We start from the raw sequence: 17,377 nt of genomic DNA on the forward strand, positions 1-17,377 counted from the left end.
GTCGCAGAGTTTAGCGATGGTTCGACGGTTTGTTTTGATCTGCTTGTGGCATCTGATTGGTGAGTTAAAACGGTTAGCTCATATGCCTTTAATATGGGTGATTTATATATGACCAACCAATGTTCCCCAGGTGTGTTTGCTGACACAGATGCAGTAGAGTCAGTGTCGGTTCTGGAGGGAGATTCGTTCTCTCTAGAGTCTGGTTTAACTGAAATTATGGACGATGATCTGATTCTGTGGAAGTTTGGAGCTGAAAACACTATAATAGCTCAAATCAACGTACTGGCCAACAGCATGACTGTATACGATGATGTTCTTGACGGGAGATTCAGAGACAGACTGAAGCTGGATCATCAAACTGGATCTCTGACCATCACGAACATCAGAACCACACACTCTGGAGTTTATCAACTTCATACCGTCAGTGTGAGGAAGCGTTTCAATCTCACTGTCAATGGTTAGTTATCAGCTTCGACTTTTACAGCAACTAAGTTAAGTACATAATGTATTCTTTTCACACAGAGAGTAATTGCAGATTTATTTAACCTTACAAAATACAAAGCATTACGCTTTGCATTACACTGAGTGTTAGTGATAACCCCGATGGGCTGTGAGTATGATGAAACTGCCCTTCCTCCTTCATTTATGTTGCCAGTTTCGCTACAGAAATAAGCAATTTAAGCATTAACTGACTGGCATTGCAATAAATACTGTTATGTTTTGATACGTCCAGCTTCATCATTAAGATCGTCAAAACAAGAACATTTGAACATCACCAATCTCTGTCAGAATTGTGCCGGTATGTTTTTAACTCAATATGTCGATGTTTTCTGTGTTTTCAGTTCCTCGTACAGAAAAATCAGCTTTGTGACAATCACAGGTCTGGTTCATCTTACTAATTGCCTTTTTTCTTTCTTCTTTTAAGAATTACAAGGCTATTGTTGTGATAATGTTGAAGCTGTGATCCGATTGGTGGTGACTGCTCTGATGGGCGTGGCTGCTGCAGTTGCAATTGTTCTTCTTGTCAATGATGTCAGATCTACAAGAGGACAAGTGGATCTGAAATCATAAAATTTATTTAGTCAAACTCAACATTTTATATAGAACTATATATTATATGCACATGCATTTTCTCAACATCCCTGTATCTGCTCATTTTTGCTATGAGATAAACACATACCTTGGAACCTTCTGAAAAATTCTTCAATGTTTCATTTTATGGTGGTATCCATTTACGTTACAATCTTTTGCACTTTTTTTGTCATTGCAAATAAACCTTAAAATTAATATAAATCCACGTCACACACAGACATATTAAAGGGGTGATAGCATGATAACAATAAAATATTAATTGCAATAAAATATTCATATTACTAATATATGCTAATATTACAACATCATCATAACAATGAAAATATTTTCCTGTGCATAAAGTGAAATTGAAATAGCTATGTTATCCAAATGTTTAAGGAAAGATTATGACAGGATTAGATTTAGGATACTTTTGTAGTAAAGTACTGTTGGCTGGGACAGTCTTGAAGTAACGCTACTTTATTACAAGTATCCTACTGATCCAGGGACAGTCATTTAAAAATTGTTAAAAATTAATATAATAAAAATTATTAAAAATATATAAAATTATTATAATTTTTTTAATATAACTAAAATTATTATACAAAATATAATAACATTTTTTACATTTACTCAGTTAAATATTTATTCACGATAAAACAATTACTTTATAACTGTATTAGAGTCTTAGTTAATCTGAGCTGTGCATTATTTGGAGTGGTGACATTATGGGAGTGGCATACATTTTTTATAAATGTATCACAGCCAGATGTTGGCAGAGATGTAAGTAACTAAACAGTGCTGGGAATAGCTCTGACTAACAGGAAAAGAAATATCTGAGGTGTGTATGGGTTTGTGCTTTTAATTTGCATAGGATAGTCTTAGGATAATAAGTATTTGTATTCATCTCGTTCCTCAACGAGGAAGTAAACCTATGGGTGAGACATCTGAATCATTATAGGGAAATAAAAGGAAGAAGCGTGCATTAAATATGTAATATGTTCATAATATAAAAAAACGAAAAATCATGTTAAGACTTGCCAATTTGAAATATCATGCATTAACTTTTTGTAAAGCTAACAATAGCTAGATCATGAGCCTGGTTGCCAGACCCATATAATTTACAAATGGAGGCACCCCCTCTTATAGAAATATAGGATGATTGTATAAGATGGGCTAATTATTCTTTGTATGGTATAATTATTGGTGGTGTCTGTTATGTACAGTATAATTATGCCAATGACGTCCTTTTACCAGAAACATCAGAAACCTGTATAGTTTTTCTGTAGAAGGTTTGCAGAACAATGCTAACTTCCTTCAACGTTTAAGTATAAATAATTTACAAAATTAATTTAAATAAATACATTTCTGGGAACTTCAGTGAATGAATTTCCAGGGTTATTTTCTTCAAAATATTATATCAAATATTTATAAATGTTATTATTAATCCTGTCTGGTGTAAAAAAATTAAATATCACTTGTTGTTACTAGTACTAGAATTTTATATTAAATTATAATTTAATTTAATGCTTTTAAAATACTTTTTAAAAATGAGCAACGCAGCGACTGAAAGAGGCTCTTAGATACTCTTGCTATAACGTCACATCAAATGTCTTGTGTCATAATATGAGATTTCTAAACGGGATAGTAACTTTTTTTCCTGGATATGTAGACCAGTTGCACTTTAGGTTGGGATGAGGCGAGGCTCGGAGAAACGGGTCGCTGACAAACTGATTTCAGGATTCCCAACAATGACGAGTGTTCGTCAGCGATCCGCTTCTCTGAGCCTCGCCCTAATCCACAAATCCTATATTATGACACGACTCGTGGAAAACAAATCGCTGATGAACACTCAGAGAACGTAGGACTTCACTCATCTATATTCATTCCACTCTGCATCAAAATGAAGAGAGCGTTTATATACCTTCTGTTGCCTTTATTCGCGATCAGTAAGTGTTTTTAATAACCTAAATGGTAATTCTAAGATTACTAATTGGTAATAAAGATGGTAATTCTCAGATTAAATATATAAATAAAAGCGCTGACTGACAGAGAAACTGGTTGCGTTTGTTCTTCAGGTGTAAGAGGTACTGAAGTGAGGTCAGTGTCAGTGATGGAGGGAGATTCAGTCACTCTATACACTGATGTTCCTGAGATACAGAGATATGATGTGATACTGTGGAGGTTTGGACAGCAGAAATCTCCTATAGCTGAAATCAACGGAACAGCTGGAATCTTTAACATATCTGATGGTCCAGACGGGAGATTCAGAGAGAGACTAGAGCTGGATCATCAGACTGGATCTCTGACCATTAATAAGACTGAAATCAATCACTCTGGACTTTATGAGCTTGAGATCAGCAGCAGTGGCAAACACACCATATACAAGTCAATCAATGTGACTGTAGGTGAGTAGTCCAATATAATGACAAATGTATTAAAATCAGGAGCATTGCATGGTGACTTGGGAACAAGACCGCACTGGTAATCCAAGTTTGTAGTCAAGAGCAGGCAGAAAATCAATAAACTGGCAAAGAAAGAGTCGGAAATCCTTAGTAACATTGGGGTAAACTGATAATACTTATAACAGGAAGGAACAGAAAGAGACGCTCAGAACTGTTCAGTTCTCAAGAGATGTCTACCTCTGGAGTCGGAGGAATATTTCAATAATAATATGACATTACAAATTAGGTTAGGTGTGAAAGGTGTATTTTCACCAGTTGCATTATTAGCTGAGATAACTAACTTTATACACAAGACTTTGAGATTTGATAGGTGATGTTAATGACAGTTTCGCTTTATCCTCAGTGTTTTTTTATGCGTTGATACAGGTCAAATAAAGAAAATATCAGTGATAGAGGGAGATGACAGAATGGAGGGAGAAAGAATGTTTGGAGACATTGCTAACATCTCTGAAGGACGTTTTTCCGTGTATGGTGGAGCGTTTCAAGACAGACTGAATAATGTCACAGCAAGGCCGACCACAGATGGTGAGTAACTCTAAAATACAGTTTAAAAAGCTCTATTAAGTCTATATGATCTCTTGTAATGTTATTATCAAAATCAGTCTTATGTTCCCATCAAACGCTTGATGTAGATGTTCTCTCTGTGTTCGGTGTTACATAGATCAGACTAACCATCTGTCTTTCTCTGTTTCACATTCAGGTCTGTCTGATGGTTGGATAATAGGTATATGTGCTGCTGCCATTGTTGCGTTGTTGGTGATTGCAGCTATTTCTATGATTTGTGGTTGGTGCAAACTGTTGCTGTGCTGGTGGTAAGGCTACTAGCGCCAAGACTCAGCCCTGGTTTAGACTAGCAGATGACCAAAAAGGAAAAACCGAACAAAACCAACAAACAAAAAAACCCCTGTAATTTAGAGATCTACATTGTGATTGTCAGATACCTACAGTGTTATTTTGACTAATCATAGCTTCTATTGTCTTGGAAAACATTTTTTTACTAATGAGTTTTGGCTAGTAGAAATTGTAATTAAAGATATATCTGATTTTATACCAGATATAATTTTAACTTCAGATATCTCAAATTACAATTTTACTACTGGTAATTAAACTAGAGATATCTCTAACTAGACTGTGTCTAGATTCTGAAGCATTATTCTTGTCCCTCACTTGTTTTTTTCTGGTGACAATCAGGAAAATCAGCAGAGCTCATTCAGACATGTACACTCTCCAAATCACTTGTGGCATATATATCCATGAGATTGTTGAGTAAAGCAATATTTACTACTGTTTTGATTATTCAGCATTATTACTCGGCATTCGTTTTGATGTTGCCTTACTGAGACCACCTATTATGATATCCTTGTTTTACTTTTTATGTGATGTGGGACAAAATAGTTTTGGCTCAATCCAGATTAAATGATTAAAAAGTTTACTGTACATGGTTTGCCCATAGCAGATGTTAAATGTGGGTAAACAGAGGATGTCTGTCTTTCATCTTCTCAGTTTTTTCTGTTTATCCGATGATCTGAAACAAACAAAGTAAAACTATACGTTCCTGAAGCACATTCATAATTGGTTTATTATAAATACAGTAGAGCTAATGAAATGCACTTACGTCACTGATCCAGCCGATGTATGCAGACACACGAGTGAAGACCGTTGTCTTCTTGTAGTCTGCTGACACGAAGCTGGTCACACCATGAACAACGTACTGACCGCTGACCAAACAGTTCAGAGGACCACCAGAATCACCCTAAAACCAGATTACAGGAGCTATTTTGAGACACTGAAACATTTTACCGCAGTGCAGAGTAACGGTTTATGATTTGTTTGATGGAGAAACAACCCTCCAACAAAAAACAACCCTGTAGGTCGATCGTGCAAGCAAATTATTATGATTTATATTTACACCTGAACACCTAAACCTACGCCTTACAGAAATCATGATCTATAGTGCAAATTTTATGATTGAACCCATTATCCTTAATAGTACAAAACATTAATATGAAAATGTCCTGACAAACAACATATATGGCTGTATTGGTTGGAGGACAGGCTGCTTTGAGGGTGTTTTCTCACATGACATCCAGCTAGGGTGCCATCACCAGCACAAACCATGTTGTTCTTCACGGTGCTTCCCACCAGTCGCTAAGAGTGCAGGTATTGTAGTCGACCACAGACAGAGAGGCCTCTTTCAGCTCAGCAGAGATCGACCCACCACCTGCATGAAGATCACATCCATGAAATGACAGAGAAACCAACAATTACATACCAGCGATTTCTGGCAATATCCTGGCAAATTTGTGCTATTTAAAGTCAAACTGACTGGATGTGAGGCCCCAGCCGGTGAAGTAACTGGTGTTGTTGTGGGGCAGAACCTCTCTCCAGAAGGTGGCAGGGTGGCTGGCTGCACATATGAGTTCAGAGCTTCAGTGGACAGACGAAGAAGAGCTATATCATATCTGAAAAAAAAGAGCAGACATCACTGTCTGCATTTTTTTGATGCTAGGGGCTGCTCAGATGGTCTTTTGTTGCAATAAAAACGACACAACACAATACCCACTGTAGAGAGGAGACTCAAAATATTAATCAGAGTTGTCAAGTATGTTTAGTCACATATTTCACATTAAAGCAATTTTTAATTGGTTATACATTTGTGTAGGATGTGTATTTGTCAGAACTGCTCTTTGTGTACGGTCATGTATACCTATTGATACAAACTTTGTTTGTTGCATTAAAGTTATGTATTGCTGATATAGTGATGTGCTTTGTATAAAATTTTCATTATTTTGTTTACACACCCTGAAGACAAACTGTTGCTGTTCCAGTTGGGGTGGATGTAGACACGGCTGACGCTCATGTACTGTTCACGACCCTCATGGGTGGTGACATCGTGGTCACCCAGAACGACACGCCTATTCCTGGAGCTGCACAGATAACACATTCACATAAACACAGGTAGAGTCAAGAAACATTAGCTGGTTATGCACCAATAGCTCGTTTAAAAAGTTGCTAAATTTTTCAGAGGCTAGTCAATTTTGCTCACAGACAAAAAGGATACAATCAGGCAAACTGGAAGTTTTAAAATGTTTTGCAAACACTTTGAAAGTGAATCGTCTGTGTCAGTCGTGTGAAAGTGGGCATATCCCAGGACATCCTCAGAACTCAACTCAATCATAAAATGAAAAGGTGCTTCAGAAAGGCTTCAGGTCTCAGGAAATAATATTCTGAGGTGTTATGCCATTTTGTCTAATGACTGAAAGGGATTGATGACTTTCATTTTATGAATGAGACCAAAATGTACAACGTATAGTTGCTTCAGATTCACACTCATGTTATCAGTTTTGACAAGTTTATGTTAGTATTTTCTCCTGATCGTTAGCAAGTTGGACTTGCTAATCCAAGGACTGTAGGTTTCGATTCCCATTACTGGCAGGAGTTGGAGTAAATGAATATTCACAACAGCACCTAACCTCCAATCGTTCCTTGGCCCTTGCAGCAAAAATGGCTGCCCACTGATCTGAGGGTGTATACTTTCACTAATCAGGGCTCCTAATGTGTGTGCTGACTTGGATGGGATAATGCAGAGGACAAATCATGAGTATGGGTTACTATGCTTGGCAGTCACTTCACTTATTTCTTATTTCTTCGTCTAGATAAAGAACACCACAGATTCTTTACGTGTCAACGCAGTGGGCGGCTGTCATCACCTATCCTGGTCTGATCAGAGTCCCACCACAGGTAAGGTAGTAGTAGCCACCCTCCAGGTACTGGAGAGATCTGAGAAAGAGACAGTGATTTCAGTTAGAATTTGAGAACAGTAGAACAGTAGAAACTTATTCCATTCCAAAATGTTCTGTTGCATGTTCAAAATGCACTGTTCGTTCCAAAGGTGGGACCTTCAGAACACAAAGTAGGGTGTTTCAAATGAAATCTGAGTGATTTGTGAAGTGATCCCAAATTAAACTGCCCCAATTATGGATTTTTGACTATTGCCTGAGGTGTGAATAAATAATGAATGAAAAAATGAATTTAAGTAAATAAATAAAAACAAAAACATTGGAACATTAACAAACATTGCATCAAATAAAATCGACTAATCATCCCAGATTCGAATGATTAGAAAATAAAGTGTTTTACCTCGCATGCATGTCAACTTATTGTTGGGGACTCTCAAAATTAAAACATGAACCTTTCATAACCTATAATAGAGGCACTTCAAATGGTTTATCTTTTAAAGCGATAATGTCTCAATAATGTTGGATTACAATTTTCTTTTGTTAGTGGGATTTAAAAGGATTTCAGTTGAGTTGTTAAAGGTATTGTACCATCCAGGGCCAGGAGTTGGGTTTTGCCACCTGTCCACCAATAACCCTTTCCCCACGGGCTAGATCCTCCAGATATCTGGGCTCAGCCAGGGCTGGACACAAAAGCACACTTAGGGTTTTAGTTTAAACACATATAGATTTTAATTTTTTTTTTACATCTGGAAAATATGCATTTGTTAACTTGGAAAACTCTATACTACATTTGAGTGATTCTGAGGAAAAGTGTCTTACCCAAGGTTGCCAGCACGCTCAGTAAGAGGATCCTCAGCATGTTTTCAGTCTGTCTGAGATTTTTATGCTCTGAAACTTTTCAGCACCCATATATATACTGCAGACATCGGACAAAACAAGTTGTCCTGATGCCCACAGGTGTGTGAATCGCACAGATATCACCACTGCCAAGGCCAATGTGCCAGTTGTGGAATAAACTTGTTTATCTAGCTCAAGGGTTGGCCAATTTTTGTCCATGAAGTAATCAAATTCAAAATTACACATTCCACCAATAATTTACTTACCAGTCAGGCATTATAAAGTGACACCTACGATTTATGAAAACTGACACCAACCATTTAAAAGTGTGCTGGATCTTGACATTGGCTCTTCACAATGCAGTGTAGGCTAGGTTTGTTAACATTATCATTCACTTGTTACTACTTAATAAACTTGCGTTACATTTACATTAAATCATTTACCAGACATTTGTATCTAATGTGAGTCTAATGTAGTTTTGTTAATAATTGTCACACTCTGGTAAAGGAGACAAAATCTGGATGCTGGCAAAGAAGGGATCTTATTGAACACAGGGCTTCAAGCCTTCAAGAGAACATAAATTAACTGAGTATATCTTTTTAGTAAGCAGTTCAAAGGGTAAGAATAAAGTTATTTCTTAAGAGAGTCTTTCGAGGAAGGTAGGCAGACGGAGAGACGACCAGAGCAGAGTGTAACCTTGAGATCAGCCAATGAAGGAATGGAGTGAGTGGGTTACATGGCGTGAAGGTCAGTGGCTGCAGGTGCGGGAGATTAGTACTGGTGATAGTGAGTGGGAAAAGGTAGGAGGATCGTTGGATGAAGGAAGTGACAATAATAAGCAAAAATAATTAAAAGTAGAAGCATCAGCAGAGAAGAGTCAATGTAAAGGGCAGTGGAAGCAGTGTTGGGAAAAGTTACTTTTAAAAGTAACGCATTACAGTATCGCTTTACTCCTGATAAAAGTAACTAATTAGGTTACTTAGGTTACTTATGTGACATTACTTTGCTTTACATTTTAAATATGAGCAGGGCCTGATTGTTTAATATAATTGTTTTATCCAAATTTAAAAGCCTTTTCATACCAAAAAGTGTAACGAATAAACCTCAGGCTGAAGAAAGAGTCTGTACGGTAGAACGCAGAAAAAGAAAGTTGAACGCTCTTTGTGATAAAAAAAAAATTTGATGAAGCACGAATGTTAGTTTATCTGAAGTAATTTTTGGACTAGATATTTTCTTGTAAATTAAAAAGTAATGCGTTATGCAGCTTGCGTTTCTTTAAATGCATTACCGTTTTAAAGAACACCAGATTCTGGAGGACACGCAAGTCAGAAGTAGTGGTAAAGGTGCAGAACCAGTGGTTGTTTTTTAGGCAAACACCAGAACCTGATACAAGCGGCTGTTGGTAGCCAGTGCAAACTGATGCTCTTTTCTTCTCGATAAAGACTAATCTCGCTGGTACATTCTGGATTGGTTGCCAAGACTTGATATTACCTTATTACCTTCTCTTCCTATTGCGTATTTTGTATTGTAGGCCGCCTGTCCTACACCTTTTCCACAGTGCAAATATGCTGACAATAATTTTATTTTCAGAATCAGATAGAGAGGGAAGAATGTTCTGGTTCATGCAAACAGCAGGTGGCAATGAAGATGCATTTAGTTTGAAGTCCGCTGTAAAGAAGAAAACGGTTCCCAAGCACTTCACTGTCCTCATTTTGTTGAGCGTGGGATATGCGATAAAGTTATGAAAGTTACTTATTCGAAAAACCCTCACACACGACCTTTGATGTGTAAAATGATGTCATAGCTATACATGTTTATATAATACACCTTTGATATGTGTAAATGTTTTATTATAAAATCATATTTAAACGTGAGTAAATGTCTGCGACGATGTTTAATATAAAACAATGTAGTTATATTAGATGTGTGTAGCTAATTTGTAGTTTATTAACCTATCGCGCTATTTGCATTTTAACGGTCGCGTGCAATCACAACTAAATAAACTCGATACTACTCCAGTCCGAGTCTATTCAGCGTCGTTATATTTTATTCATAGTTTTATATTGGTGGGTGTATTTCCCTCTCCACCTCCTTCAGAAGTGATGTAAGTTCCTCCATGCCGTACGTGGAGCCCTGGACGTGTTGGCTAGTTTCTATTTGGAATATCTCTCTTATAACGGAATGCCCTCCGAAGTGAAGTCCACCTCCAAGAACACTAACTGTCGACGGAACGCACGGAAGTAACCGCCATTTAAGTCGTTCGCGCTGCTATTGCAGATTTTGGAAACGTCAAACTTAAACGAAGCTCTCATAAATCGTCGTGTTAATTTATTTAGTCGTTTCAGCGATTCAGATTTCTCTGTTGTTATTGTGAGCATTGCGTTAGCTGTCTGTCGGGAGGGTGTGGTTCACCGACGAGTATTAATAATATCCATGGAAATCTGATTTGGTTGAAATCGTCAACAATATGACTTTCAAGATATTTCTGTCTTTGTTATTAATGCGCGGTAAGTTTCTCTTAGACTTTCAGTTTAACATTTGGCACCGGAAACAGTTCAGCGTTCACTGGCTCATTTGTCTGAAAATGCACAGTACTACAAGAAAATGAATTAAGATGGTTTTTATTATTTATGGGTTTACTATTTAATCTGTTACTATTTAATTTGTATTAAATATGGGAACATATAAGGAAGTGTCCAACAATGTAGATGTAAACTGAATGTTTTTTAATTGTTTTTGGGTAATTATTCAGCTCTACCCCTTATTTGTCCAAAATCCAAAAATGCTATACTATCTGTTTTATTATTATATATTAATATTATCATTATTATATACATACAGCATGTTATTGTCTTATGAATGTATGTTGTGTTTATAGGTCATATTTGGAAAAAGTGTCTACTAAATGAATACATGCTCAACGGTACGTAGAAGCAGTTAATCTCTAAAGCTTTCTGTTCCTCAGGGGTGTTTGGTTCTGGAGATGATGAAGTTTTATCAGCGATGGAGGGAGATTCGGTCAATCTAAACATGAATCTTACCCAAGTACAGGGATTTAATCTGATACAGTGGAGGTTTGGAGGTGAAGGATCCAGCATTGCTAGAACCGATGGAGATGATTTCTCATATACTAATGACAGAGATATTCAGAGACAGACTACAGCTGAATCAGACTGGATCTCTGACCATCAAGAACATGAGAACCAAACACTCTGGACTTTATAAACTACAGATCGACCACAGCAGTGGGACATCAAATGCTAAATTTTTTGTTGCTGTCTATGGTGAGGATATCTATATTTGTAATAATAAAATGTAGATGTTGCTTCTAAACTGAGATTGAGCATAAAGCCAGGAAAATATTATTCATACTGTGTTCAACGGTCTTACAGAATCATAGCATCATAGACTTTGCATTACATTGTTTTGTAAAACAAAAATTCAATGCTTTGTTATTCTGCATATGCTTTATGTAGTATTATAATATATATATATTAATCAACTGTAAAACTTCATAATTCTTCGAATAAGTCTTTGAATTTGTTTCTTGTAGAGTCTCCATCCGTTATTGATGTTGGTGAAGCTCAAACAAAGAGCGTGTCTGTGAAAGAGGGAGATTCTGTTACTCTTCAGACTGATGTTAATGAACTACATGGAGATGAGCTGATAGTGTGGAGGTTTGGAGGAGAAGGAAAACTCATAGCTAAGAGTGATATAGAGACCAATGGCTTATCTTTAAACACTGATGAGAGATTCAGAGACAGACTGCAGCTGAATGATCAGACTGGATCTCTGACCATCGAGAATATCAAAAACACAGACTCCGGACTTTATACAGTGAAGATCAGCAGCAGCGAACAGATGAGAAACAGGAGATTCATCATTAATGTCGGTGGTGAGTAACTCAATGATTGTGAGTCTGTGACGGGAAAGACTCGTAATGAGAAACCTCCCTTTAAAAGAACAAACTTCAGTGAACAATGAGGCCTTACTGTAACTTTCAGAGTACAAAACTTATAATAGTCTTAGATCAAACACATTCATAATGACAGTGTCTTTATCATTACAGCATCAGATCTTCACTCAGGTTATATAGCGCTGATGTTTAGTGTTAGTTATAGATCGGACACATCTGTTTTTATCGTTTCAGGTTCAGGTGTGTCTTCCGGTGCTGTAGCAGGGATATCTGTTGCTTTCCTGCTGGCGATTTTAATTGTTGCTATTTACTATCGCTGCAAGATCTCTAAACTAAAAATAAGACAATGTAAGTATTACACTTGAAACAGCATGAGAAAATCACTATATCAGAATATTCTCAAGTCATTGATGGTTTGTGTGCAGTTATACATAGAAAGAAGGATATGATAGTAAAGGAGGGAGAAGACGTCACACTTCACACTGACGCTAATATAGAGGCAGAAGATCGGATCCTGTGGACGTTTGAAGCTCTAGGTGCTCGTATCGCTGAAATCAGAGAAGGTACCAGAGAGACATTTGATGGTGGTGATGGGAGATTCACAGACAGACTGATGCTGGATGAGACTGGATCCTGACCATCAGAAACATTGAAGTGAAACACGATGGAGTCTATATACTACAGATCAAGAAATGTCACATGATGAGTTGGCTCTCATACAAAAGATTCACAGTTTCAGTCAATGGTAAGCATCTCCTGTCTTTTACTGTAATATTGACAGTACTTTTAATATTTTTTTCTACAGGTAATTCCGCTTGAAATTGTTCAGAATCCATTCAGAGTTTATTTAGTTTTGCGGTTATCAGAGCAGAAACAAAAGCTGCTTCTTTCTGCAACACTTTCCTCTCCTTTTGTGTGTTCATATTCAAATTGCATGAGCTTATTTACGCAATATGGCTCCGTTCACACAGCGCAGATATCCGTATTTTCTTTACAGGTGTGAGTCTCAAAATGTCTCGTTCACACAGCAGTTTACAGTTGAGTTTAGAATATGAACGTGCAACAGGAGTCGCTCAGCTGATGACACTCAGCTTATTCTCCTTTACTGTGGGTTACCCCAAAAAACTTACAGTGACAGAGAAATAAGCTAGGTGTCATCTGAAAGTTTTAGATCTTGTCCGTTTTCACCCAGTCTGCTCCAGTCAGTTTTGTGTTCTGGCTTGCGATTCAAACACTTCGCTCTCCAGTCACCACCCAAATTTTCTGTCAGTTAATGAAGATTTGACGGATGAACTCTTGTCTTGTCAGAAATAATACTGATAATACTTCGGTCAATGTCGCTATGGTTACTGGTAAGGAATACGGGCTTGACTCCTGCTGCTCGTTCATACAAACAGAAATCGAAACACGACTGTAAACTGCTGTGTGAACAAGACATTTCGAGACTCACACCTGTAAAGAAAATTTGGTTGTCGATCCTGTATTCTGCTGTTGTGTGAACCCTGCGCATTAGACCGTTATATCAGAAAAAGACCATACTTACTTTAATTGTGTCTTTTATACAGCATTTCATCTTCGTTTAGCAGTGTAAGGAGTATTGCATCACCTGAGTGATCAACCTCTAGAAATGTCAAATACTGACAAATAATTCAAATGCTCTTGATCTAATCTAGCTGTTGTATTTGTCTCTTTCTATGAAGGGAGGACTATATCGGTGATGGAGGGAGATGATCTCACTCTAAATTCTGATTTCGATTTAAACAAAGATAAGCAGATAAAGTGGTTGTTTGGAGATCAGTGCATGAGAGCTCCCATAGCTGAGATCAATGTAGAGACCGGTGAGATCTTTCCGTTCGAGGGTAAAGCTGACGGGAGATTCAGAAACAGACTGAAGCTGGATCATCTGACGGGATCTCTGACCATCAAGAACACCGGACCTGAGCACTCTGGATACTATGAAATCCAGATCGAACACGACAGAGGGACCACATTCAGGATGTTGATGGTTTCTGTCAGTGGTGAGTAGCTCAAGTCAGAATAATAAAGATCAATGCGATAGTTCACACCAAAAATGAAAATTTGCCATGCGTTCTTTAATGAAGGTGAACTTTTTTTATTTTTAGCTAAAACTGTGGTGATTGATACAATGCATGACAGCACTGTCAGCTGCTAGCGATTGATATGTGATTACAACTAAACATTTTTGATCGTTGAATACTTTACAACATAGACGCTTTTGGATTTAAATCTTTAACAAAATGAAGTGCAAACAAAACAAAACTACGTTTAAATTCTCTTTAGTAACAACACACTATGCTGCTCACGGCACACACTTGATCTAATGCCAACATCGTATTTCTCTGTTTCTATGCCGTGCCGTCATGAACGAAGAGAGGACGATATCGGCGGAGGAGGGAACGAATGTGACTCTAGAGATTGAAACACAGAAGGATGATCAGATTCTGTGGATGTTCGGAGCTGAAGAGACTCTCGTGGCTCAAATCAAAGGAGAGACCAGAGAGACACGTGATGTTCCTGATGAGAGATTCACAAACAGACTGAAGCTGGAAGAGTCTGGATCTCTGACCATCAGAAACATCACAGCTGAACACACCGGAGCCTATAAAGCCCAGATCGTCAGCCGCGGAAGTGTCTCATACAAGAAATTCAAGGTTGTTATGCTTGGTAAGTAACTGTTTTAAACGAATTAATTTAAAAGTGAAACGAACACATTTCTTCATTTCTCTTCTGCTCTGACGTACAGCGGAGTATGTGCCAGTGAAGAAGGGAGATGCTGTTACGCTACACACTGACTCCAAAACACAGAGAAACGATCAGATACGCTGGATGTTTGGAGAGAAAACTCTCCTCGCTGAAATCAAAGAAGGAGCGGAGAGATCTCTACATATGATGATGTTCTTAACGGAGATTCAGAGACAGACTGAAGCTGGACGAGCGGACCGGATCACTGACCATCACTAACTTCACGACACAACACACTGGACTCTACACGGTGAAGATCAACAGAAGCGCAGAAACCTACAGAAACAAGAGTTTTGATGTTTTGCCAGAGGTGAGTGTCTCCGGTCAGTTTAATAATGACCACAGCTCTTCCTCATACAGTCTGCTTTTTATCTGCAGGTGAAATTATTAAAGACCAGACCATTTATTTAGACCAGAACACTGCCTTTCTTCTTCTCTGAAATGCAGCAAACTGATAAAACAGCATCTAAAATCTTAGAAATTTCAAAGGGCTGTGCAGAATGACAATATATACTGTGACATTCAATATAATGTAAGTATTGTTGGAGATTTTGACATTTTAATTTTTTATCACAGTAAGCAAATATATCTATGTAGTATAGTGATACTTAAAGTTATTGTCCCGATACAGTTAAAATAAAACATGCCTGAATAAAAAAAAACTATTTTGTGATAAGTCCTAAAGAAAATCTTGATCTCCTGATGTTTTCTTGTGTTTCTCTGTTCCTATGTGCCATTGTGACGAATGAAGTTTCAGTGATTTCAGAGGAAAAGGAGGTAAATGGTAAGATTCTGTTGAATATTTTCACTTTAAAACGATCTGATGAGTGTGTTGTGACTTCATTCTGTTGATTTATTCATATTTGAAACGAGTGTAAATGAAGGTAAATGAGTTCCAAATATAATAAATATCATGTTAATTTTTTAGAAAAGTGCGTAAGCTGTATTGAAACCATTAAATGAGTCAAATGCCATTTTTGTATAAAATATATCTCATATATGAGTGAATCTCTTTTTAGTTCGTTATTGTCTCTGTATTTTCTGACTGATTCACAGAAAATGAAGTGAAGTCTGATGGAAATCATCTGAATGTATGAAGACTGAAATCATCAACACAGAAATGAAGAAATGAGCCGTGTACTCACAAATATCATATAGCTTTTAGAAAATATAGTTTATCACAGCATTTCTCTAACCACTGTATGTGCTGCTTTATGTAATAAATAACACTAAAATAGATGTTCATCTATGAGTTCGGATCATGTGTAGAAATTCATCAGACTATGAGACGATTCAGAAACATCTTTGACCATCAATGACCATCTGACACTTGTGTTGAAACTAACCAACTAACCAAGTTAAGATTTTTATTGTTTTGCTGTTAAATTGTAAATGCTGTGCATTTTTCTACTGCGGTAAATTAACATCAATGCAATCCAAAAGATATGTTATGAAGTGAATCAGATGTAAATGTAAAAGAGAATTGTGTGTAAATGTGAATTTAGAGTGTCTTTTTATTCAATGTTGAAGCACTTCAATTAGCCTTTGAGTTTAAAAGCTAAGCATTTCTGTTATCTGGTGCACGTTTATTAGCTGTTGTAATGTTACCGCATAAAAATATATAAGTAAAACTTATGGAAGGACTTTTTTGTGAAATGTTCATACTAACGTTAATACTCCAGATGTATCTGGCCAGACACAGTTTAGAAAAAAACATCTTAAAAACTAAAAATACCTTCTAGTTCCATCAGACAATCACAAACTACTCTGAAGATGAAACGGCACTACAAAATCATAACTATATGCTTCATGGGGTTATGGACCCATACTAAATAATAGTGTGTGTTTTTTGCTATTAAAAGTGACTTATGCTTTACAAAAAGTCAGGACAAGTGCTGCGTTTTGCTCAAGCCAAGAAAGGGCTTTATAGATGCACTTTATTTTAATGAAAACCATATGGCAGTAAAAAAAAAAAAAAAAAAAAAAAAATAAAGCAAGCACTCAAATTTATATACAGGCCTTATTGCTATAATTATTGCTATAATTTATATACTTTTCCTCAAACAGTGATTTGTTTATTTTTTGAAAACTTTAAATTAGCATTTTTAGTGATTAAAATTAAAAGCATTTTCTCCTCATCTTGTGCATCTGATGTCATAAACCAGAACGGCAGCAACAGCCACGCCCACCAGAGCCGAGGCGACCAATCGGATCACAGATTCAGTAGAATCACACCAATGGACGTGAACTTCTGGAGGAAACGGCAATAACAAAATAGGATTGTGACAAGTGTGAAGTAATTTCAAATGAAATAGAAAAATAGCGCGGGACATACAGAGTGGAATTCCCCCGTTTTGTAAAATAAATGTTAACACTTTCTATGAAGCCCGTATTTATAAGGGGATTTTTAAAGGCGTTATAATGATGTATATATGTGTGAGATAATATCTCATGAATAATCGTAAAAACAATTATAATATTTACTTATTTGTGATAAAGCATATGATTATTTATAACACACAATAAACACCATATTAAATCTACTCCATTTAATGGACTATATCACATATTGACAGTGTTTATTT

At 36.9% G+C, this 17,377-nt stretch overlaps 1 long non-coding RNA gene and 1 pseudogene across 2 annotated transcripts; one reads left to right on the top strand and one right to left on the bottom strand.

The window, feature by feature from the left end:
- Positions 1-4,981: 4,981 nt before the first annotated feature.
- Positions 4,982-7,289, bottom strand: LOC122327556 (annotated as a pseudogene).
- Positions 7,290-14,956: 7,667 nt separating this feature from the next.
- On the top strand, positions 14,957-16,031 carry LOC122327583. 2 transcript variants are annotated; one of them, XR_006247658.1, is made up of 3 exons: positions 14,957-15,102; positions 15,544-15,576; positions 15,849-16,031. It is a non-coding gene; the product is annotated as an uncharacterized LOC122327583 (long non-coding RNA). The 2 variants fall into 2 exon arrangements; XR_006247659.1 differs by having other exon boundaries at positions 15,098-15,324.
- Positions 16,032-17,377: the final 1,346 nt, after the last annotated feature.

The sequence above is a fragment of the Puntigrus tetrazona genome, chromosome 22 (genome assembly GCF_018831695.1).
Source record: "Puntigrus tetrazona isolate hp1 chromosome 22, ASM1883169v1, whole genome shotgun sequence".
Taxonomy (NCBI): Eukaryota; Metazoa; Chordata; class Actinopteri; order Cypriniformes; family Cyprinidae; genus Puntigrus; species Puntigrus tetrazona.